This window comes from Leopardus geoffroyi, chromosome C1 (genome assembly GCF_018350155.1).
Source record: "Leopardus geoffroyi isolate Oge1 chromosome C1, O.geoffroyi_Oge1_pat1.0, whole genome shotgun sequence".
Lineage (NCBI taxonomy): Eukaryota > Metazoa > Chordata > Mammalia > Carnivora > Felidae > Leopardus > Leopardus geoffroyi.
The window spans coordinates 124,978,461-125,003,968 of record NC_059328.1 but is presented as its reverse complement, the minus strand read 5'-3'; the positions used below and the strand labels follow the sequence as shown (position 1 = coordinate 125,003,968).

The following is a 25,508-nucleotide window of genomic DNA, read 5'->3' as shown; positions in this document are numbered from 1 at the left end:
CACAAGGCCAAATGGTAATCAATACCTTTCAATGCAAAGGGCTTATTGATCTTATCTGTTCTGACCCAAACAAGGCTTGGATATTCTCAAGGTAATATTCAGCCCCAGCTACTATATCTATATGAACGGAAGGGTCCTCCTCATAGTGTTGAAGGGTGTTTCTGTGAATAAAAGTTTGTGGTCGACCTTGAGTTAGTTACATAATTCTTCCAGTTCATCCATCTCTCTCAGGAGGACAGAGCATGCTCTTCACACCCCAGCCTGGGTACCCTCCACACCCCTTTCAAAAGCTTTAATATTTGAGCCTGAACTGTTGGTGCCTGAAGTAAGAAATGCCCTTCCTAGCTGAACTAATACACTGTCTAAATTATTAACTGGTTTCTCATAGCTGATAGTAACAGTACCAACAGCAGTGACAGCAATAGCAGCCAACATATTGGCAGGCATACTGCTAAGTATTCATTTCTCTCATTTAGCATTTCAAGTGGAATAGTAGGAATGGTGCCTCCTATTATCTCAAGACCAGGTAAATAAATCTACCTTTTAAATATTTCTGTCCCAGGCCCTGGGTTAGGCGTTTTCACATGTGATTTAAAGCTTTGATCCTATCTTCCTGGGCTTAACTTTGAGGCTGACGATTCATAATTTTTTGGTCTGCTTTCTCCTCACACCTTTCTGGTGCCGTTTTTGATGAATCGAGTTGCCTTTCCCCTTATGTGATCTAATTTTGTTATGTGTTTTCTGAGCTTCCTCCCCCCAGATTCTTATTTATTGGATTCCCTTCCCAGGTTTGAATAATCATTTACAAATCTTATATTAAGGAATTGTAATATCTCATGTTCCTTTTGCCATACAAAAACTCTTTGGCATAAGTACTATAATCCCAACTTTAGTCTTTAAATCATTACAGTGCGTACGTTCTTCTGGCATTGAGGTCCCTTGACATGCAGCTCCCTCTCCCTGTTGCCCTCATCCCCACACCCACCACCTCCTCCATCAGACTAGTGCATGTCCATTCTTAGCTCTTGTCTTGGATGCTCCATTTCTCAGAATTTCCCTGACCCCTGTGTCTGAACTGGGGGACCTTGACAGATGTTCCCGTGTACTTGGCCTACCCTGGCCCAATCTCACTATTTTGTAATTGTGTATTTACTGTGTGAACACCTTTCATAAACAATTCACAGGCAAGCACTGGATTTAGTTCACTAGTGCCTCATACAGTGTCTGAATTCTAAAACTCAAGTCCATATATTTGTTGAAAGCGTGAGTAAAAGAGGCATGTCTTCATCCTCACATTTACCCAATTGTGTGATTGCTTGTGTGAATCACCCATTATACAGAGGGCATCTCTGCAAAGAAGGCAGAGACCTTTCTAACTTGCCTTTGTGTGCTGAGTGCCCAGTACAAGACCTGGTCACAAATACATGATAAATGAAGGAATAAGCAAATGGAGACCTAAAGCCCTGATAAGAATCTCAGACATCTTTCACCATGATTCTTGGTAGTCCAAGCTCAAAAGGAAGGATAATCTGTGATGTTTGGCTTACTTCTTGGTTTCTTCCTACCCTTAATGATTTTTGGATAATGCACAGAAATTTTACTTCTCAATATTTATAGCATCAAGGTTCTTAGTAGTCCTTTGTTTAGATCCATGGATAGGAAGATGACTTAAAAAAAATCCCCATGATAGGAAAGATGAGTAAATTGTCTGTTAGTTTCTATTTGTTCCAGAAAATTCCTGAAACAGGTGGTAGAACTAATATTTTTATGATACTGAATCCTGCTGGCTTTATCTATCCGTGTATCTGTGATGCTGCGCTAACTCAATGTGAAAGATGAATATAATTTATGTGTGGTTATAAACAGCAGCAGCTCCCTGGATACTCCAGATCCATTTTATAGAGTCGAAACATGCTTGGTTTTTGTTTGTAATTAAAACTGCAGGAATTTTTTATTAACTATTGCTCACAGTTCAGTGGTTCCCTGAATATTCCTGGGCCTCTGGTGATGACTGCTAGGCAGGTGCAGATGAATGTGAAATAATGTGCATATTTAAGCACATTTTTGATAACTGAAAGCTTCCGTGTGCTCAACTAAACTACAAACAACTTGGAATGAAGCAGTGGAACCAACAAATTCTCAAAATGCTTCTAGATGTAGGATTTTGACAGGGTCAAACTGAGTTTATTACTCAGGGCTTGAATCACTAATAAAATAAGCTTATTTGTAATTCCTCCTCAGGAAAGCTCTACTCTACTCATTCACATATTTGGTATACCATCCAAAAGTCTAGTTTCCAAAAAGCACTCATTGACTTGAATGTGGGACCAGGTCAGTCAATATCACTCAATTTGGCTGACCAGCCTCAATATTTGTCTGATTGTGTAACTTGGTTTCCATATGGAGATGACTGTAGACTCCATCCTCTGCTGGGAACTTTTTCTGCAAAACATTTAAATTATGAGAAGCACCAAGGCAATTTTAAGCTCTGTTGCTTCCCAAGAGTGTCATTTTACATCAATCGTATAATTTAGTAGTATATATGATCCCTCTATATTCCTGGAAAATTATAGTGAGGTAGATTTAAATGGTCTTATTTGTATTTGAGTGTAATGGGCTTTGGGGGTACATTTTTAAAGTTAGAGAGCAAAGAAACTATGTCTGAAATTTGATAAATGAACATAAAAGTTAAAATAATATTTTTAAAAATTTTAAGCTTCTTAAGGGTGGGAAGTTTTCATTCATTTCATAAGTAGCTACTGAGTACTTGAGACATACTAGCCATTATGCTACATTTTGAAAATATAAAGAAAAAATAACAAAAACAGTAATAATACAGTTGTAGTTACTGTAGTTACGGAGTTCACCATGTAACTGGGCAGATCGAAACAAAGATAGGTTATTATACCATTAAAAAAATAGTGGTATATTGTTGGAGATATGCACTTAATATAAGGGCAATATAATTAACCAAAGAGTGTAGGGGTAGGTGGTGCTGAATTTTGCATACTGAGGTGACTGAATGGAATGTTGAGGGTGGGAGTGAGAAAGATCCCTGCTGAAAAATGGAAGCTGTACACCATTTTGTGTTGTAATCGCCTTAATTGTGGGTTAGTAATCCATGCTAGTAGTGGCTGGAGAGTTGTGTAGGATCAGATCTTGGAGGCCATTGTATGCCAGGTTAAGGACCTTACATTTTACTTAGGAATGAAGGAAAACCAGTGGCATGAGTCAATTTTCCCTTTAGACTACTTACTCTGGTGATTCTGCTGAAGATGGGACTGTAGCTAGCAAAATATGGGCAGGGATACCCATCAGTAGCCAGAATTAGGGCATTGGGCACTGACAGTGTGGATGAACACAATGTTTTGGAGACAACACCAAAGTTACGTGAGGGGTGGGAGTGCAGGAGAGAGGGACAGGAAGCAAGACTCTCAGGTTTAAACTTGGATGATGGGACCACCAACTAAGAGGATGTAGGAAGAAGAGTGAGTTCAGGGGGAAGTCAGAACCTTTTCTTGACATGCTGAATTTGACTTGTCCATAGGTCACTCAAATCAACAGGTCCAATATGTAGTTAGATATCCTAGTCTGAATATCAGGGTGAGTGTCTGGACTAAATATTTAGAGCGCTCAGGAAGTAGAAGGTAGTCGGCATCAAGATAAAGGCAGAGAGCTCTCACAGGTGAGGAGTAGGGAGTACAGGTAAGAAGAACATGGAGACTGAGGATAGAAATATTCAGAACATCAACATCAAAGAGGGATACATCTATATATCTAGCCATTCTCAGTGTCTAACAAAATGATACCTATGGAGTTTTCAATAAGCAAAAATGAATAAATTATTGATAAATAAGTTCTGAGTGTGTGAATGAAAGTTAAAAGGTATAATTAGGTAAACAAATTGTAAGGTAGAGGTTTTCACCCCTGAGTATATGAGTGGAATCACTGAAAGGCCTACAAAATTATCAGTGACCACACTTCATTCCCCAGAGTACTGACCTAATTGTTCTGGTGTGGGGCCTAGACATAGGTGCATGCACGTGTGTGTGTATTTTTACATCTATAAGTGACTCCAACATGCAGCCAGCGTGTAGAACTAATGCTTTGGAGGAAATAAGAAGTCATTTGGGAAGGGCAAGGAGGAGATGGAAGTCCTGACTGGGAAATGGAAATGTAGCCAAGAAAAAAACAAGGAGTGTTGTAGTTTTGGAAAATGGGAAAATTACAATTAGAAAGAACATATTCCTTAAGAAAGAAGGCAAAGATTTTGAGGAAAACGGGGGGGGGGGGTTGGATTAAAAGGAGGAACTAGTATGGAAATAGGCCCATGTTCCTGGATGCATCAGGCCATGTAGATGTAGCTTTAGGTCCTCTTTGATATGCATATAATAGGTACTTTAAACCAGAAAGTCAAGGACCTAGTCATGACTGACTAGAACCCACAACATTTCCAGGGACTAAATTAGTCTCCAGTTGTAAAGTAGAAGCCATTGGAAGCAGTCTTCCCCATCGTGGGTCCTGAAGGGTACCAAACGTGGTCTTTTCCTATAAGATATTGGTATGTGTACAGGTGTGTGTACAGATGCAGGGATTGACAGCAGGGGGCCAGGTTGCCAGGAATTGCACACAGGGCACCTAATTTCTTTTCATATTTTTAGTAATAGACAAGTGTCACCATGTGAACAGTAGCTACCATTCTTAGTGAGGGAATTTGTTGGAGATAAGGTTGAAGGTGTCTTTGCTGAGGATTTGATTGAGAAGCTTCCAGTATTTTCCAAATAGGGGAACTGTTCTAATCAAAGCATAATTTAGGTGACCTGAAAGCCGTACCGTAATTCAGGTTGTTAACTGAATTAACTGAACGTTAATTACAGTTTCAAGATTCTCTTGTTGCAGAACAAGTCCCTAGACGTTCTCTGTAAAAGAAAAGCAATTTTGTATGATACACATTTAGTTCATTGTTCAACATTAGAGTTCTTTGGAAAATGAGAACACACACACAGAGAGAGAGAGAACCCGAGCAAGTGAACACGAGGGTCAGTGGGGTTGGGAGAGAGAGAGAGAGCCACATGAATGTATGAGCAAGTGCAAAAGCATACATTCCAATTGTTTCGACTCTCTAGAAAACACTTTGGTCCACTTGGCTGTGGCATACTTCAGAAATATGTGGATTACTCAGTATAGTTAATTATCAGTTTTGAATATTAGAAACTGCCTTAAGACTATGGTATAGAGCAGGAACACCTTGTGTTCTCTGTTGACCTTCCATGATGAGTCTCTCACAAGCACCAGAGCATGAGGATCTGCCCCCTGGTATGTTCTTTTGCTGACAGTTCTCAGGTTCATCGTTATCCCATGCCTGAGACTAACTGGGGTGCTTACATACTTGGCATTTCTGCCTCACATTGTGAGGCGGATACCTGAAAGGGAGAATCAGTCTGAGATGACAGGATATAAGATGTCATGTCAGTGATGTCTGAACCCAGAGAAATGGCTTCTCTTGGAGCTTAGGATAGATACCGCTCTCAGGCACAGGCCATTTGCAGAAGAATTATGATGATAAGCTTTATGAATGACTGATATAGCTAAGAAGCTGTTTTTCCTCAGAAATCCTAGAATTCCTGACTCTCATACATGCCTGGAAGCTGCAAATGATTATTGGTTGCTTCATGAGCAGTAGTATGAGCTAAAACACCAAGCCTTCACTCATTCATTTATTCACTCAGTATTTGCTGGATGTCTACTATGTGTCAGTGTCTGATTAGACACTGAGGATGAAACAGAGAGCAGAATGGATCTGTTTTCATGGAGTCTGCAGACAAATGAGAACAGGTTGGTGGGTGAGGAGACTAATGAATATATAATTGTAAACTCATGTAAGTCCTCCCAAGGAAACAAATACTTACCCATGAGAATATATTGTAGAGCAGTGACCTACACTGGGGAGTCTAAAAAGGTTTCTTTGAGGAAGTGAGCCTGGAACTGATGTGGGAAGGATGGAAAATAAAGAGGAGGTAGCATGTATAAAGACCCTGTGGTAAAAGAAGTAATGAAGAGCCAGGAAACTGAGAGACCAGTGTATTGGAGTGCAGAAGGTTGGGGGAAAATTTAGGGGCAAGGCAAGAGAGATGGAGGGGGTCAGATCCTGTAAAGACTTGAGTGTCTTCTTAAAACCTATGAGAAGGTATTGAACGGTTTTAAGTGGAGGAGAGTGACACAGAATTTTGATTTGAAAAAATCACTCTGGCCATTAAATGGTGAACAGACTGGGGAGAAGAGCATAGTAAGTAAGAGAAGACCAGCTAATGAGCTGCTGTGGAACTTTAGGCAAGAGAAGGCAGCATTCAAGGATACCCAAGTAATGGGGGACATAGAAGGGTCTAATTCCCAAAATAGCTAGGGATAAAATTTATGGCATTGTTGATTGGATTTAGGTTGGGGAAAGGGAGGAACCAGGGACGACCCCTAGTCTTCCATCAGGCATAACTGTATAAATAGTGGTTTCTTTGAGAGAGAACTACCTGGAAGAGTGGGACTAGGTTTGTTGTTGCTGCTTTGGCACAGGTACACAGTGCCAACCATGAGTTTGTTTTGGACGTCTTTAGTCTGAGTATCGTTGGGAGACCTAAGAACAGATGTTCTGCAAATATAGCCTCAAAGCTGACCTGTGAAATTCCTTCCTGGTGCCCTTTCCTACAAGACTTACAGAAGTAGCTGTGCAGTGCCCCCTGGTGGAACTTGCCATTTTGTAGCTTATCTCCACTCCACCTGATGGCTGAGGATGGGCTTGTACTCCCAAGAACAGTGTACCATTACATGAATTTGGTTCATCCCTAGACTAGAGGATGATATTGTCCTCTATCTCCAAATCTGTATGCATATTATGCCCAGTTCATCCTACCAGTGGCTCTTGTGGTTTTTGGAACCCTTTGATACAGTAGGAGAATTCTTGGTTAGACAGAACGATTCCCAGTTGGACTCTGCCATAACTAGCTGTGTGACTTGGCCAGTGTGATTTCTCTCGGTCAATATTTCCTCCTGTGTAATGGAAACAGCTGAGCTAGATGGTTTCTAAGAGTCCTTCTGGGTCTAGAATATCATTGATTCTAATTTCTAATCTTTATCTTCTGTAATCAAACAGTTTGGAGAATGAAGATAAGTATGTTTTAGATACAGAGGATAATCTTTGTCCATTTTGTAATCTCATTTGGTTTGTTTACACAGGGGGACCTTAAATTACAGATCCTTCATTTACCATTCCTTAATCAGGCTATTATCATTTCTAGCAATTTTTAAATATAGATAAATATTTCCTCATAAATGCTAATATTGATTCATGGGCCATAGTTAACTATGGTACTCTGTTGAGGATTCTGATGCACCATCTTGGCTGGAAGGATAAAGTGCCATAATTGATTGGTAATGTCTGTCATTGGTGTGGAATGGAGAATGGTATCATGTTAAGTGCCATGCCTTGTTGTCCCAGTTCTGGGATCTGGTATTTGTTTGTGCTGACAATGCATGAGCACTGTTTAGTGGTTAAGAAAGTAATTGCAGGATTGTACTTTTCACAGAGTGGTTTTGGAGCAGGAGTTTTCCACTATCTTTTATTGTGTTAAGTTCTAATGTCATTTCCAACAATTTTGTGGAATAATAAGAGAGGGATGACTATGTGTCTAGTTCATTTTGTTTATCGGTTAATACTGTTTAGTGTTCCTGCAGAAAATGTAAAATGCCTACTTTTCTGTTTTTAAAAGGACAATATAATGGAAATAAATATGTCCTTCTTTGTGGATTGAGAATCATGCAGCAACTCAGGGTTAATATTCTGTACTAGTGCTTGTCAACATTCATGTACATATCTATGAGCTGGGGATTTTGTTAAAATTCAGATTCCTGGAGTCTACCCCCAGAGCTTCTGATTCAGTGGGTCTGCGTGGGGCCAGAGATTCTGACAGACTGCTTGTCCGAGGCCACACATAGAATAACAAATGTCTAAACAGCACTCATAATTGCATACAAAGATGGAGGTAGATAAGTTAGAGGAACTGAATGTTTGGTAGTTAGCCATACCCTCAAACTGATTTCTTTTGACAAACAGTACTGCTCCCTAAATTCTCGGTATGAATTATAAGACTTGCTTCTTTTTCCTAAGAGTATAATGCAGTAAAAAAATACCAGTTGATTGAGGTCTTTGGTTAATTGCATTCTGGACAATTAATGTTTTATTGAGCTCCTAGAATGCTCAATATGTACCATAAAATGTAGCTACTTAATTGTAGTTTTCTTTTTAAATTTGTAATTGTTTTGTTTAACTATAAAAAATGATACTTACTCATTGTTAGAAATTCCGACAATGCAGAAATACATAAAATAGAAGGTGAAATAGTACCCTCTCCAAGTCCTAGCCCTCAGTTTAATAACATCATTAATCAGTGTGAACAGTTTGGACTTTTCCTGTGCTTGTGTAAATCTTGTCTGTCTGTCTATATAAACATAAACAACAGCATAAACAATAGATAAAGATTTTAGAGGGAAAAACAAACAGGTTTTTTCCTTTCTAAAAGTGGGAATTAGGTTTTAAGTCCCGCAGGATGAGATTCAAAGGAGCCCAAAGTGAGATTTCCTCTTTCCTTTCTCTTCCATATTTCTGTTCTTTGCTTTTTGACACTTATAATATTGAAACATATTTCCAAATAAGTGCATAAACCATTTGCTTGCCAGTGTTTTAGTTGTGTTCAGCTGGTTCCCTCGATCTGACTGTAAATCGCAATGTTTATTCTTTTATGTCTTACAAAATACCTTACACAGAGACAGGTTTGAGATGCCTGGTAAATACAGGCCTCATGAATTTTACAGACCTTTGAGCTGTCCTGATATCACAATGGATCGTTTCTTCATATCTGGGATACAGCACTAATAATGCTTGTTCATCTATCCTATACGTATTTATTGAGCACCAACTATGGGCCAGGTAGTGAACATCTATCCACGTGTTCCAGACACTAGGGTTCTAAAGGCGAATAAATGAGAAGGCCACTGTCCCTGCCCTGACAATCACGTAAAGATAAAGAGCCTGGGGTGCTTTACTAGAATTTTACTGTGGAAATATAAAACCTGGTATTTTGTAGGTTTTTAAGAAGAGAAGGAGAGAATCCTGGTAACTTTCCTCCTTCGTTTGACAAGAAAGGATGAGGCCATCACTGGCCTTGAGATTTCTTCCCCAGCATTGGCCAGAGTCCAGTTTGGTGAAATACATCTGGAGGTCAGATGCAGGGTGGGGCGGTCTGGAGAATAATTCTCTCTCTCTGAGTGCTTCAAAGGACATGCAAGGGCAAGACTAAGAAGTTGTTGTTATATTGAATCCAGAGAGATACACATATCAGGATTTAAAGGAATAGCGGTAAGCTTTATTAATTTATTTGTTAGGGCGATGGAGTGTGAAATAATGTTTTTTGACCAATGCAAGGGTGGAATATGAATTCATTCTGCGGATTCAACAAGGTTATATGTAAACCCTATTTTGCGTTAGACACCTTTGGCATATTATGTAAATAGAGTTCTATCATTATACAAAACTACAATTATCTACGAGGCAGCTCTTAATAGCATGGTTACTTATCTGGACATTGAGAGCACCAGGATTTATTCTTCTGTGGCATAAGTTACTTTGTTATTCGGATTTCTTATATAGCCCATTTATTGAAATAATTAGAAACAAATTACTCACACCCGCATTGGTAGGATAAGCTCCTTAGCAAATCACCACTGCACAGTCATTCCAGACAGGGCTTCTGAAAAAATACCCTTACAAACTTTTATCAGGAGGCGTGAAGACTATATAGGTTTTAAATTTAATACTTGATAATCTTCTGACAACCGTTGAGCCGCACTTAATGAGCTTAGGCTCTCTGCAATTAAGATGTTCTGAATCGGGGTGAGATAGAATGGAGGGAGGTTTTGTTCTTTTCAATTAATTTCCTTGGTGGCACACACACTGCTTTCCTCTGATACCCTTTCCCGGCTGTGGGCCTCTCCCTGTGCTGGGACGAGGAGGCCTGGGGAGGAAGGTCGGCCAGGTTAATTACACCTGCCACTCTTGGGGCCCCAGCCCCAAGCTGTGATTTGTATGCCCTGGAGGGAAGACACCCCTTCCGGTCTGACTTTATGCAATTGGATGCAAAAATTGGCAGATGGGAGCTAAGAAGTTGGATTCAGATTCCCCAAACTGGTTATTCTGTGAAAATTTGGAAGTTTACATAAGAATTCACATTGGTTTGTGTCTGAAATTGATCTGAAAAGCAGAAGAAAACCTCTCCGAGTGTATCATTTTGATGCTAACATTAGATTTTTTCAGTTCTACTGACATGCCTTCCCTCTTTGGTTAAGTCCCATTTTTCCAAACGTCAGTCATTTCAGTATAATCTTTCTGATCTCTATATGTAAGACCTGCACCATCATTCACTTACAGCTTTTTTATTTATATTATCTGTACAATTGTTCTTTATATTTTTTCTTGATATAACTAGAAGCACGAAAATTAATGAAATCATGAGGTTGATCTCATCATAAAGCTATTATAAAAAGTTAGTTTTATTTATTTATATGTTTTTTCTGATACACACTGAAGTAAATACATAGCTATTAAGATACAAATATATTCTTCTGTGAGCTGCTTGCAGCCATCCCACATGGGGATGCCCATATATGCCACCCCATATACCACCTGGGGTACATATGACGACACATCCTGAGAAACCCTGGGTTTGCCCAAGGTTGGTTTCCCTGTGATTGCTGACTTTCAGGGCAGTTTGTAAAAGCAACCACTGGCACAGGCCGACGTCCTGCTTCCTGCCTGGGTCAGAGCTTGCACTTGACTTGTGGTACCAAGGCTGGTTTGGGGCCTTTAGCTTTGCTGGCTCCTTCACTCATCCTGGCCAGCTCTCACCTCCCTCATTGTTGCCCTGCTTTCCATCTGCCCTTAAGTCAGCTGTCGTTATACGTCATATGCACTCCTTGGAACACTCAGAATGTTGCCTTCAGTCTAACGCCTTCAGTCTAACGCTCATAGTAGGTGGTCTGTGAATTATTTCTGAGTAAATAAGGGGGGGGGCACTGGATGCCTGGCCAGGTAGATTTTGAAGTTGCTCTGTAACCCCGTTTTCTAACTTCCTTTGTTCGACCTCAGGGTTCTTCATGTGAAATACTTCGGTTGAGTGTTTTCCCTTTGCTTTTCCTCCCAGTTTTGATCCAGGTAAAGAATGATAATGGGAATAATTTATTTCCTACTTGTTTAGTGAATTTTAAATAGTGTACTTGGTGGCAAAGGCTTTGCTGCAGCATTTACTAAGAATTTAAGAAGGTTGCTGTAACATTTCTACTGTATTTATTAAAGTTGTGTGCTTTTAAAAATTCACTGACAGACTTATTACTTTTAAAGTTTGGCTGATCTCAAATAATTTATATTAAGCTTTGGAATTAATAGTCATTACTGTTATTAATAGTATTAGTTGTAGTCATGGTAATTTGGAATTAATAGTAATGTTGGATTTTGTGGCAGATTTTCTATTTTGATTATTAGTTTGGCAGAGTTAAGCTAAAGTACGCAATAATAGAGATATACCAGTTTCCAGTGGATAGTTGTAGGTGAATGAGAAAGTCTGGTGTATAGGAACAGATTTTGGTGACTCAGAAATGCAGGATGAGGCACTGTATGATTTTTTTTAAATTTGTTTTATTTCCCTGATACCTTTACTCAGGAACTCCTAAACATTATGTCTGATAGCTAATGTATTTCTGCCCATGCTGCCAGATGAACAGTTCCCAGAATTGATTTCAGGCCTCCCTATAGAGCTGTGAGGTTTGGTGTGCTTGTCCAAAAAAGAATCCAAGTTCTCTACAGGAATGGGACATATCAGTGACAACCTGGCCTCTATTTCAGACAGACATCCCCAGCAATAGCTGGTGCTACTACTATAGACTGGCTCATAACAGTGCTGTTCTGCCTTTCATATCTGTAGCCTCAGAGTGGTGAAGATAGGAAATGACAAAAGATGAGATTGGGAAGATATGCAAGGCCTAAATGCTATGGACTTGATCCTATAGACAGTGGGAAGTCACTGGAAGGTTTGAAGCGGGAAGGTGTGTCGATCAAATCTAAGTTTTAGAATGACCACCATGGCTGCTGTTTGGAGGGTGGGTGAGAGGCGGTATGAAACAGGCAGACTGGTCAGGAAGTGTTTGCAAGGGTCTTGGTGAAGCTCAATTAAGACATAACTGTGACAACATTGGCCATGAAGATGGAGAGAAAGGGATATAGTTAAAGAATATTTAGAATGTAGGCCCAAGAGAACTTGGTGGCATAGTACCCTAGCAGACAGAGGAGGAGGAAGAGTTTAAGATGATACCCACACTCCTGGTTTGTGAGTGGTGAATAGTGATACCATATTGCAAATGGTTTTAGTTGGGTGTGAGCATGATGAGTTTCAGTTGTCAATCACCATTTATTGGAATTTGTTCCCAATTGGTAATACCAATTATATTGTCTTATAAATTATTCATTTTTGTTAGGTTTGAGTATACTGAATTTTGAGATATCTTTTAGAATGCATGGGGGTAATTCACTATTTCTGAAACCTATCTCTTTATAAATTCATTCATTCATTCATTCATTCATACATTCATTCAGATGTTTGTTGTGTTTATTGTGTTTGTTGTGTTTATTGATGATGTGTGCCAGACTTGCATTGAAATAAAAACTCTGATGTCTTCTATTCATTCTTATTATACCTGTGCATGATTTCATTTATTGCCCAGTCCTTGATGGGGATCACCACACTTCCCTGAATGCCTAGCCAGGCCTTAGGTCCTGGAGAGCCAACTTCCCTGACTTGGTCTTAATGGCCACCTTCTAAAGCATTCTTTTTCCTGCTTGTGCTGGTCATTTAGACATTAGACCCATTTACCTTTTTACATTTCTGTTTTCATTTACATGCCTACTGTGAAAAATATTGCCTTTCAGGTTGTTATCCATTTTTCCAGATATTTAAATATATGCTAGTAGATTCATTTCATCTGGTTCATTTCATAGTTTTGGCCAACCCTGGCTTAATTTTGTCTTTTTACAACATGACTAATACCATAGAAAAAAAATACATATATATTGGAATGTGAGAAATTAGGGTGGGTAAGCTCTAAAATGACAAAGAGGGTAATATCATGGGAACAGTATGTTTTTGAATATCTACCAATTCATATGGTAGTGGAACTGGAACAGGAGAATTTTCCACCTGAAAACCATCCTCTTGGGGATTTGAACCATTTCCAGAGAAACACTACTTCCCCTTACCTCCTGCAGGGCTGTGGCAATACCGTAAGAAGGGCATAGGGATGGAGAGTGGCTGTATTTATGAATTTATGAATTTAGGGTTGTCCCACTTAGAAGAGTTTGAAATCCAGTTGTTGGAGGGCCCTTTGGCTTGGGGTCTATCCAAAATGGAATTTCAGGAGTCTTCTGAGTATTTATGAGCAGAGGAAAGACAGTAAATCTGGTCCTGGGCACAAAGTCTAATAAGTGTTTTCCTGAGGCTGATTACTTCTCCAGTTGTGTGGGTCTTACTGTAATGTGCTTTGGAGATGCATCTCCTTTCCCTAAAGACCAACAGCACAGAAAAAAGTAGGTCCCATGCTTATTTTGTGATTTGTTTGCCATCTGTGTGACCTGATGTTGGCTGGAGATAGGATGGACTTGGGTGGTGGTGGTAGGAGAGGGGATGTTAAAGAAGAAAATAAGAAAGAAATTTTCAGCCATTGGATAGCAACTCGAATATGTTCAATTAAAAAAGATTTGAGGGGCGGCTGGGTGGCTCAGTCAGTTTAGTGTCCGACTTCAGCTCGTCACGATCTCACAGTTGTGAGTTCAAGCCCTGCATTGGGCTCTGTGCTGACAGCCCAGAGCCTGGAGCCTGCTTCGGATTCTGTGTCTCCCTCTGTCTTTACCTTTCCCATGTTCACACTCTGTCTCTCTCTCCTTCAAAAATAAATAAACATTAAAAAAATAAAGAAGACTTCAAAGTATGGAGAAGCGAATCAGGAGGATTTATCTGGTTAGAAGGGGTCTAAGAAAGATGGGTTGGTGAAAGAATTTGGGGATAACTATAGATGAAGGTGCAAGTCTGGAAGAGGAGTTTACTGTTGAGGAGGAAATTGCTTCCTGAAACAGGCAGGGCAATGTAGCTGGATCCAAGCAAAGCAGACTTGTCCTCCCTAAATCTAAGGAGAAGAGGAAGCCACCATCCTAGAGGGCTCTGAGAATCAAAGGCAAAACCCCATTGGTGTTTCCTAGCAACAGCATGCCCAACTAGAGAGAATATCCAGGTGATTCATCAGCCTGGGTACAGATTACACACTAAGGCAACTCAGTGCTGTCTGGGGGAAGGAATTGCTAAGTGGAGGTGGATAACATAAAAGAAGGGAGAATCAATATGAAGGTCAAAGTCTAGGAAGTTCCTTTTCTTGGGAAAGAAAAGAAAAGTTCTTTTTCTTGGGATAGAGAATGAACAGTGTTAGACACCAGGGAATCTTCTCTCTGATCCCTCACAGGATGCATACAGAGAAGGAACAAACCCTGCCTCACAGACTAATTTCCTTTATTCCACATCTGTGATCAAGATCGCATATATGCTGCTCACTCTTTTTGATAATGGAGAGGTGTGGGAATGGGAAAACTGAGGTCCCCAAAAGAAAGGAGGAGGAAGTTCAGCCAGCACTGTTGAGTTGCTGGAAACGCATTTGCTGCTAACAAGCCCATACATCCCCTCCCTGGGTTTGTGACTGATGGGGAGAAGTGGAGGATGGTTGTGGGTCAGCCTCTTGTAAGCCTTACAAGACTTACAGACCAGGCCTTGTAAGGTGGGAGAGGCCAGCCATTCAGGTTCACATGGATTATACACCTGGGAAGCACTGGTCCCCAGCCCTGCCTCAGGAATCTCACCTGGATTCTCACTTTCATATAGGGAACTAAGGCCAACGGACTTGTAGTCATTTGTTTAAACTAATAATTTGGCAGGTCCAGGATCAGAGCACTTTGCTCTATAAACAGATGTCTTTCATTTTGCTTCTAATGATGGCATCACATTTGCTAATCACTGAGATCTGTGCATGAAGTGTGTGGGGGAATAAACTGTGTGAGTCAGTGGTACCATGGGGAGGAAGAAAAAGAGAGTTACAGACAGTGGAAATAGAAGAAAATTTCTGGGGACGCCTGCGTGGCTCAATCAGTTAAGCATTCAACTTCGGCTCAGGTCATGATTCCGCGGTTTGTGGGTTCGAGCCCAGGGTTGGGCCTTGTGCTCACAACTCAGAGCCTGGAGTTTGCTTTGGATTCTGTGTGTGTGTGTGTGTGTGTGTGTGTGTGTGTGTGTGTGTGTGTGTGTATGTTTAAAAAACTTTAAAAAAGAAAATTTCTGTTCATGAATTTGAGTTTTGTTGTTGGGAAACAAAGTTTGCTTAATTACTATTTACTATTCTGTTTCACTTTTTACCTCTTTCATTTTCTACTGGCTGAATATTATGTTTGAAAGGAGGGTGGCTATTTGAGAATGTGCAACTTATTTGTTTATTTTTCTATGAAGCACATACAATGGGTTTCTATATAGTCTTTGAACCTAAGTATTATGTGCCTCTCCCCTCCCGCTGGTGTTTTCAAGGCTATTCGTATGTGACATGTGTGTGCCTATAGTCATCTATTCTTACTCCTCTAATTTAACTTAATCCCTTGACAATAAGAGCATTGTTTGCATTGGTACTGCTAAATATACTGCTACATTTTGTGACTTCTAAAATAATTTATTTTAAAACCAAAATATTTATCTTCTAAGGAAATGGAGAGATTTTTTTCTGTGAACTCCAGGAAGAGTCCTGTGAGAATCTAAAGGGATCTTTACTTTGTCTTATATGTCCTCTCAGGCTGTCTGTACTCCTCTTTGTCAGATAAAATCTTGTTTTTCTTAGAAAGCAAATCTGGCTCACGTAAATCCTTTGCCAAGGCAGGGCCACTCCTGCCTCAAATTCTGACGCAAGCCAGGTCTGGTGTCCACTCTCCCTCTTCTCCCGCCATCTTTTCTGTACATCATTTGACCCTTGACAATATCCCTTTATTCTACTCTGGTGGCCTACACCTATAGCTTTTTTCTGCCATTTTTTTCAACACTGAGTGAGGATTGGATAAATGCCTTCACATAATATATAAGCATAAAAACACAATGGAATACTAATAATATCTAACATTAGAAAGTATTTACCATATGCTGGCCTTTTGACAAATATATATATTAAATCATCTCAACAGCCGTATCATTCTCATCTTATAGATGAGGAAATTGAGACTGAAATGTTTATGTAATGTAATCAAAGTTACACAAAGTAAGCAGAAGGATTAGGACTGGAACCCAGGATAATCTGTTTCCTGAATCTTTTCTTTTAACTTTCAGTTGACTGTTTAACAACATAGATTTGACCTGCATGGGTCCACTTATGCATGGACTTTTTTCAATAAATGTAGGTATGGTGCTGTAATTGTATTTTCTCTTCCTTATGCTTTTGTTAATAATAATTCTTTTTCTCTAGCTTACTTTATTGTATAATACAATATGTAATACGTATAACATATAAAATATATGTTAAACAACTGTTTATGTTAATAGTAAGGCTTCTGGGCAGCAGTAGGGTATTAGTAATTAAGTTTTAGAGAGTCAGAAGTTATACACAGATTTTTGGCTGTGAAGGAAATCGGTGCCCCTAAGCCCCACATTAAGAGTAAACGGTATATTATATTTTAAATAGCAGATAGGTCTTGAGTTTTGGGGAATGTAACATATTTAAAGAGAGCAAATCTTAAGTCATTTGAATGAATACCTCATTTGGGAGCATTGAGTTGAAACCAATCATGGTTTAGAGATACTTTAGATGCTCATGGGGGGTGTGGTAGGTTGGGATGAGTGAGGAAAAGATTTTTGAAATCATAACATAACTGCTGATCTCTTTGAAACTTATATCATCCTTGAAACTAGGTTATGAAAGCAACCATAAAGAGCGCTGAGGAGGTATCTTCATTGAGGATTTACTTGGAGAGTGGCTTGCCTAAGAGGGGAGGGATTGCCACCAAGGACTGGTAGATTGGCCTATATCCAGATAGAGTGAATGAGTCATCAGATCCTGATTTGAGCTTCCCAGAAGGTTTCTTCGACTTGCTTCCCATCCTAATGGGGAAGTGTTTGCATCAACAGAATCAGCACCACTGAGACATCTAGGCACCAGTGATCTAAACTGTTATGTTGTCTTCCCAGAGCCCAAGTGAGTTCTACAAAGAAAGTACTGATATTGGAGGGCAAGATTTGACTCAAAAGGTGCCTGTGGTGGTAACTGGTCACAGATAAGGAAATTCTGAGTTACAGTGATTGCAGTGGGCTTAAAAGGAAATGGGGTGGTTGAAAGGAATAGGAGTAGCAAGATTAAATATTTTGTTCATTGTATAACAGGTAGTAGTCAGGGCGCCTGGGTGGTTCAATGGCTGAGCCCCTGGACATGGGGAAAAGAAATAAGCATTTTGGAACAAGCATGCAGTGATGAGATTCTGAGAAAGTATTCTGTAGTCAGAGGAAATAGGGGGAGCAGACCATTGTTACTGTCTCTTCCATGCTTAAAATCCCATATAGTTCCTTTTTTCCTATGGGATAACATCTCATTCCATAATCTGGCATTTGAAGGACCCCAAGGTGGGTTCACGTGCCTGCCCATCATCTACCTCATTGTTCCCATAATGAAACCTTTGTGGCAGACATAACAGTCTCCTCACTGACCCCATACCAGCTACATACTTTCCCATCCTCATCATCCTTGCTCATAATAGTTCACCTTCTTGATACTGTCTCCTCCCGGAGTTGTCCATGCATGAATCTTACTCATGAATCTTACTCATCCTTCAGGGTGAAGTCAAATCTCAGCTCCTTTGCCAGCAGCAACACGACGTTCTTTCCTCTCTGATTATGGTTCTTCTGGGCCTGCTCACGTGTGTGGCCTTAAAATCATTAACCTTACGTGTGTACATTCGTTTCTTACTCCACTGTATTGCATAAACACTGAGACTTTAGATTCATTCCACTCTTTGTCCCTTATAAAATCTAGTGTAATGGTGTGTTTGTGAATAGTGAAGGACAAGGTTGCATAAAGGCATCTGTTGAAACCCTGAAACTCAATGACTTTGTGAGTAACTGCAAAAAATAAATAAAAATAAATTTTAAAAAGGCTAAAAAAACCAAAACAGGATTGAGACAGCAACAAGTGACAGGAGGAGGAAGCCTGCTAAAGACACAGCCCTCAGAGGTGTGGATGCAGCCCATTAGCAGCCCAGCGGGGGGAAAATGTTTGAGGAGAGACTGGCTTTCATTCGTTATTGATTCAGAGGTTGAAGCAGATGTGCATGAGAACATATATTATTTTTATAGTAAAATAGAGGATGTACAAACTTTATATAGCAGATTGTATATAAAAGAAGTCACTCTTCCATTCAAATCTGAAGAAATATTTATTGAGTGCTTACTGTGTGCCAGACACTATACATATTATCTTGTAATATTATAAACAGGTTTGTTCCTAACTTTGGAGGTGGATATCATTGCCAGCAATCTCCATGCCCCTTGGTGCCATTGGAAAACCATGAGTTCTGTTATTTCACATTGCATTACAGAGCACATGGCATTCATTTTAATGGAAATCTAACTAAGCACAGATGTCCGATTATGTCTTCTCGCCTAGGGATTTAACTATAAAACAGAGGCTACCTTTTTTCTCATCTCCCACATGCTTTGATTATATGCTTGAGCATTGAGGTTCTTTCTTAAATGATGGCTTCAAAGAATCCTGATGGCCAAAAGTGAGAGCCTGATTTCTAATCCATGACTGATGGTATATTGCACAAATATTTGTTGATGCAAAACCAGCAAATTTTCTCCTGAGTAGGCTCAGGGGTCTTAGCTGATGGGAGACCATCCCTTCTATTTTGAGCCCTGCATAGATGTTTTCAGATCCTGTTTCTTGTGTGCTACCTGGGACTGTATCAAGAATCAAAAGATTTGTGTTTTACCAGCCAGCCTGGTGACTGAGAATCTCTGTGTTCCTGTAGTATCCTTTTGGGTAGGAAGCATATTATGAGGCTGGGCAAATTCACTTGAATGAATCTCATTTGTTACTTTCAGGTCAGTAAGCATCTTAAGCGTGTTAGGGCCTGCGACACTCTTTGTCACATCCTGGAACTGCTAAGCAGGGCTCTCCCTGGAGAAGAGTTAACCAAAAGGAATGTTATCCTTGAAGTCTCATGCAGGACATGCTTGCATAAAAGAAACTAAAGAATGAATCCATTTTGATGACCCGGCATTTTTCTTTTAAATGCTAAAAATACATTAGCCAAACTTTTAAAATTGAGTTCATTAACTTTTTAAAACTGCATACACATTAACAGGATTTTTATTATTAATTCTTCTAATTTGTTTATACTAGGCTCTGAAAGGGATCTTATTATTTTCTTGAGTCCAGCTATGCATTGATGAGACTCATTAAGCATAATGGAATCTGGCAATTTATCACTCAGATTAAAAGCCCTTTCCATGTAACCTCCATTTACCCTTTATATTTAGAGGCACCTCTTTGGCATCAATCAAGGGCTCAGTGTAATTTCCCAGATTTCTAAGTAAGAGAATCTCTGTGGAGCAAGGCATGTCCTTCTGGTCCTGCACTGCCCTTCCCCCTACCCACATTTACATGAATACACAATTCTTTTTATTCAAGCAAAGTTGTAAAAAGTATACGGAGTTAAAGCTGTTTGGATTAGTGCAACTTTGCCTTCTCTGTCTTTTTTTCCCCCCAAGCCTTTTCTGGTTATATTTCTTCACTTGAGCCTTGTTCTTTAGGGAACTATCAGAAATCAATGCCCTTTACAAATGCTAAACGTCTCTTTCTTGTTATGAATGGAACATTAGCCACCTAAGGTCTCCTGTCTTCCCCCATCGTGACTAATAGGATTGTAATTTCATCAAGGTCTCTGATGACATCAAAAACCATACCAGTGAAATGTTAAGTGGATTTGGATGTGACCTGATCCCGGAGATGAAATTCAAAGCACTGTCTATTTAAAGGTTCAGGAGCACCGGGATCCCAACTAAACTGGCCACTCTGACCCAGTGGGGTGTCCCTGGTGAGGCAGACTGGATGAAGATAATAAATCATTTCTTAAAAAACACTTCAAACAAAATATAAAATACCCAAGCAGACACAGGGAAGACACAAACGCTTAAATTTTTATCCAGTCTCTACGTTTGTAATATCTTTCTCTTTTACAAATAAATCAGAAGAACACATTTGAATGCTATTCAAGCCACATAAGGTCCTATTCCACCGTGAAAAGAAAGTGCTATTGATTTAGTGTTCATATTTGGAAGATTTTTGCTTTTTTTTTTTTTTTTAATTGTTGGCTTCCTTTAATTGTATTGACTTGTGCTCCTTAATGTCGGCCTAACCCTGCATTTGTGATAGCTGCACAGAATGAGCAGAAATGTGGCCTCAGTTTCAGGACAGAATCATACTTTGTTGCAAATTGGAAGTTTGAATGGCCCCTTGGCCTCAGTACTCAAATCTGTAAAGCTAAATAATCATAGTATAATATTAATGAACGGGAACACTTCATGTTTTTTAATTCTTTGTTCTCCCTTTGGAGATAGTGAACCTAACTAAAATCATCTGTATCTGTCAAGGGATCACTGTTTTCAAAGGCATTCTTTCAAAACCTTAGCATCTTTGTGACTCAGCCTTTGACTTCCAGCCCTGATTCTGATCCTTTGTCAATTTGCATGGCCTGTTATCATTTCCACAGCCTTGTATCTGACCTCTTGCTATGTAGGCTCCCCCTGTCAATCCTATCCTATACACTGCTGGATGATTCACACCAGTTATATGGCTTTTGTCATACCATTTTCTTGGTGAAGTCCATTGCTCCCATTTCTCTCTTCATCAAATCTAAATCACTTTTTGTGTAGCTCCCAAAGCTTTTCCTGATCTGGCCCCACTCCACCTGTCTAGTCAGTTCCCCCTTCTCCCCAACACATACGAATCTTTTAAAAAAAAATATTTATTTTGAGAGAGAGAAAGAGAGAGAGAGAGAGAGAGAGAGAGAGAGGATAGTCAGAGAGAGAGAGAGAGAGAGAGAGAGATTGGGACAGAGACAAAAACCCAAGCAGGCTCCTTACTGTCAGTGCAGAGCCCGACACAGGGCTCAAACTCACAAACCGTGAAATCATGACCTGAGCTGAAATCAAGAATCAGACATTTAACAGACTGAGCCACCTCGGTGCCTCTGAATCCTTTTTCTTTGTTTATTTGTTTCTTTTGAGCGAGAGATAATGGACAAGCCTGTGTGAGCCAGTGAGGAAGGAGCAGAGAGAGAGGGAGAGCGCGAATCCCAAGCATGTTCCACTCTGTTAGCACAGAGCCAGACATGGGGCTCAGTCTCACAAACCACGAGTGATATCATGACCTAAGGTAAAACCAAGAACTGGATGCTGAACCGTCTGAGCCACCCACATGCCCCACACAGGCATCTTATCTTTGCTGTCAGTCATTGTCCATGCTGTTTGGATATGTCCTTGTGGAAATAACCTCCTGGATCTTGGGCTATTCAAAGTAAATCCATCTTTTATCCATGAAGTGTTCTCTGGTACTTCTAAATCTTCTCCTCCTCTGAATTCATGGAGACTTGTGATGGGTATGGGATATAATGTTATACTTTTTTATTTGAGATTTGTATGTATCCCCTCACCACACACTGATTCTAAAAGGATTTGCATGGGGCGCCTGGGTGGCGCAGTCGGTTAAGCGTCCGACTTCAGCCAGGTCACGATCTCGCGGTCCGTGAGTTCGAGCCCCGCGTCGGGCTCTGGGCTGATGGCTCAGAGCCTGGAGCCTGTTTCCGATTCTGTGTCTCCCTCTCTCTCTGCCCCTCCCCCATTCATGCTCTGTCTCTCTCTGTCCCCAAAAAAATAAATAAACGTTGAAAAAAAAATTTTTTTTAAAAGGATTTGCAGAAGTTACTTAAGTAGATAGCATCTTGTGATATTTGATCATTGCTTTCTATCTATATGTGTCTTCTCCTCTACTCAGTCATTAGTGTTTCCAAGACAGGGACCATAACTCATGCCTCATTTTGAAATGTAGCCTTGGAAAAATGGAGAGGGCACAGGGCTTGAAGTTAAAGGACTGGAGTCCAGATACAATTTTGGTACAAACGAACACTGTGACTTTGAGTGAATTACTTGAGCCCTGAAGATCTAAATTATATATAAACGGCAAATAATTACATTTGTCACCAAAGGTAAAGAGCTGCTTCTTTTTATAAAAATAATTTTTCACTCTAAAAAATTTTCTAAACAATAGAGAAACACTTAAAGCAAAAATTAAAAATTAGCTCAATTTGTACAACCCTGAGATAAAGGCTGTTATTAACAATTTGTTATTTTTCATTTCAGATAGATTTCTTTTAATCCATGTGTACCCATGAGTATGAGTTCTGTCTACCTATCAATCATCTATTTATCTACTAATGGGGTAAATACTTATTTCTTGTTAGCTTTCCCTGCTTAACAAGACAAAGTGCACATATTTTCACTTCCCCAAATGATTATGGAATTGTTTGGATATTAAAGCATATATAGGCCCTTTCTAAACCATTTTTTAAAGAATGACATCAGAATAGACATCATTACTGACTGCTGAAAGAAGTCCTATCCTGCTTGTCATCTTTGATGAGCTATTTCTACCTCTGATACAGAACTTTCTGTTTGACTCTCTGCCTTTCTAACTAAACCTTCGTTGGCTGGCACCAGTCCAGTGGGTGCGTCTGACTGGGCTGAGGCCTCTGCTTCCGACTCCTCGGATAGTCCGCTTTGTCTTCACACAATCCCTTTGCCCCAATCCCAATATCCAACAGCTCTAGAAATCAAAAAAGTTTCTTTCTTTCTTTCTTTTTTTTTTTTTTAAAGGTTTGGCCTAACTCAGTTGGCAGAAAAACCTGATATAAATTGATGTGAGGCAATTTATGGCTTTTATGTAATTCATTTGGTGCAAACATTTATATGTTTCACATAAGAAATATTAATGTATTGACTGTGAGTTGCAGCCCTAAGTCCTTCCTGGGAGTGATACATAATATAGAATACATTTCTCTATTAACTATCTGATAAATATAAAATAGTCTGATTTTCAAAAAGCATCTGAATGTTTTTTAAATATTTATTTATTTTGAGAGAGAGAGCATGAGTGGGGAAGGGACAGAGAAAGGGAGACAGAGAAACCAAAGCTGTCAGCACAGAGCCTGATGTAGGGCTCAAACTCATGAACCGTGAGATCATGACCTGAGCCAAAATCAAGAGTCGGACACCTAACCAACTGAACAACCCAGGTGCCCCAAATCACCTCACATTTTGGTGTGTTTGTTTTTAATTAAGCTCCATGACCAACATGGGGTTTGAACTCATGACCCTAAGCTCAAGAGTCACAATGTTCTACCAACTGAGCCAGCCAGGAGCCCTGAAAAATGCATCTACTACAAAGGGTTTTGAATGAGAGATTGTAGCCCTGTTCTAAATTGATGAAATCTTCAATCCCTGTGTCTAAAATTAGCACTTTGTTTTTCTTGTTTGCACTCAATTAAAAAAAATAATAACGTTAGACTCTTAACTATAGAGAACAAACTGATGGTTACCAGAGGGGTAATGTCGAGGGATGAGTAAACTAAGTAATGGGGATTAGGGAGTGCACTTGTTATGATGAGCACAGGGTGATGTATGGAGTTGCTGAATCATTCTTTTTTTTTTAAATTTTTTTAAATCTTTATTTATTTTTGAGAGAGAGAGCACGAGAGGGGGAGGAACAGAGAGGGAGGGAGACACAGAATTTGAAGCAAGCTCCAGGCTCTGAAGTGTCAGCACAGAGCCTGATGTGGAGCTTGGACCCATGAACTGCGATCTTATGACCTGAGTTGAAGTCGACACTTAACCTACTGAGTTCGGGGCTTGAACTCATGATCTATGAGATCATGACCTGAGCCGAAGTCGGATGCTTAACCAACTGAGCCACCCAAGGCACCCGTGAATTGTTCTTAATATAACACTGAATGCTAACTAACTGGAATTAAAATAAAAACTTTAAAAAAGTAAGTAATAATAATACTACTTTGGGTCATTACAACAGTGAGTGTTTTCAGATAAAATCTCGCTTAGAAAACCAACCCCTTATGTAAGATAAAAGTCAAGATAAAAGTTCTTCTCCCTAGAAGGGAACCCAGAGATTGGTCCACTGAGTCCCTCCTCTACCCCAAGGTCACCTCTGCTCTGGTGAAAACAGCTGTAGTAAATGTTGACAGTTGCTCAGGCTCTGAGATACTAAGGAGGGCAGTGTGGCAGCCATGTGATCTGGCTCACTGGCCAGGCAGAGAGTGCCACCATTCCTTGGCCCAGAAGGGGTTTGTTGTGGATGTTTCTGCCATTGTTTTGTTCTGGCTGTCTTTTTTGGACAGATGGATAGAGCTCACATTGAGCATAGAAGGAGAATTGGAAGGACCTTACTTGGAAGCTCAGGTTATTTCAAGGTGGAAGGCCTAAAAGTTGAGGACCATTTGTCTTAAAATTTATTTGGGTGACTTATGTCATTTTCAAAGTTTTAGTACAAGTAAAGCCATATGAACAAAATGAACATATGTTATCATATATTTGTGTTACCATTTCCTTATGATGAATCTGGAGAGCAGAAGTATCATGCGTTATTAAAACTTTTCTATGTGCATAGTGTCAGATTGTCCTCCAGAAAGATCATACCAGTTTATACCCCATGTGATGCTTCAAGTCCCTTCAAGTCTTGATTATAGAAGACTTATTAAATCAGTAAGTTGTTTCACATGCCTCCTTACTGTTGTTAATATTTGGAACATTATAAATTTTAAAATGTCATTTGAATTTAATGAGTACTGGAAAAGGAAGTTCCATCAAAATAAGTGTTTATTTAGTTGCTGGTATTTAATTAAAATATTTATTTAACATTTAAATCCTCAGTATTATTTTTAAAATCTCTAACACATTTCTGACTTTATCTTCTTTATTCTTTTACTCTTGATAAGCAATTAATAATGAAAGGTTCTCAGAATGGTAATTGTTACTTAAAATGGTCATCAAAAATTGCAAAAACTAAACTTTCAAAAAAATTTGTGTGCTAGTTTCCCTACTTCTGCAGGTTTTTTTTAGACAGGTGTCTTTAATATGAGCCAATCTTCTTTTCCCTCTATTCTTTTATTATAGGTTTTAAATGCATGCTATCAGATAATTGTCTATAAGTGAAATAATAAGGACATATTGTTGAATAGGGCATTTTTTGTAGAAATATTGATGGCTAACATCTTACCGGAGTAT

At 39.5% G+C, this 25,508-nt stretch overlaps 1 protein-coding gene across 6 annotated transcripts in view; it reads left to right on the top strand.

Moving 5' to 3' along the window:
• Positions 1 to 25,508, top strand: part of NCKAP5 (NCK associated protein 5) — a 976,326-nt gene that overhangs the window by 266,315 nt on the left and 684,503 nt on the right. Inside the window, exon 1 of one of the 6 annotated variants that reach the window (XM_045479577.1) lies at positions 9,209 to 9,406. The exons of the other annotated variants lie outside the window; for them this stretch is intronic. The gene's annotated coding sequence lies outside the window, so the exon portion shown is untranslated. Of the gene's footprint in view, positions 1 to 9,208; positions 9,407 to 25,508 lie in introns of those variants that run through there. 6 annotated transcript variants of the gene reach the window in all.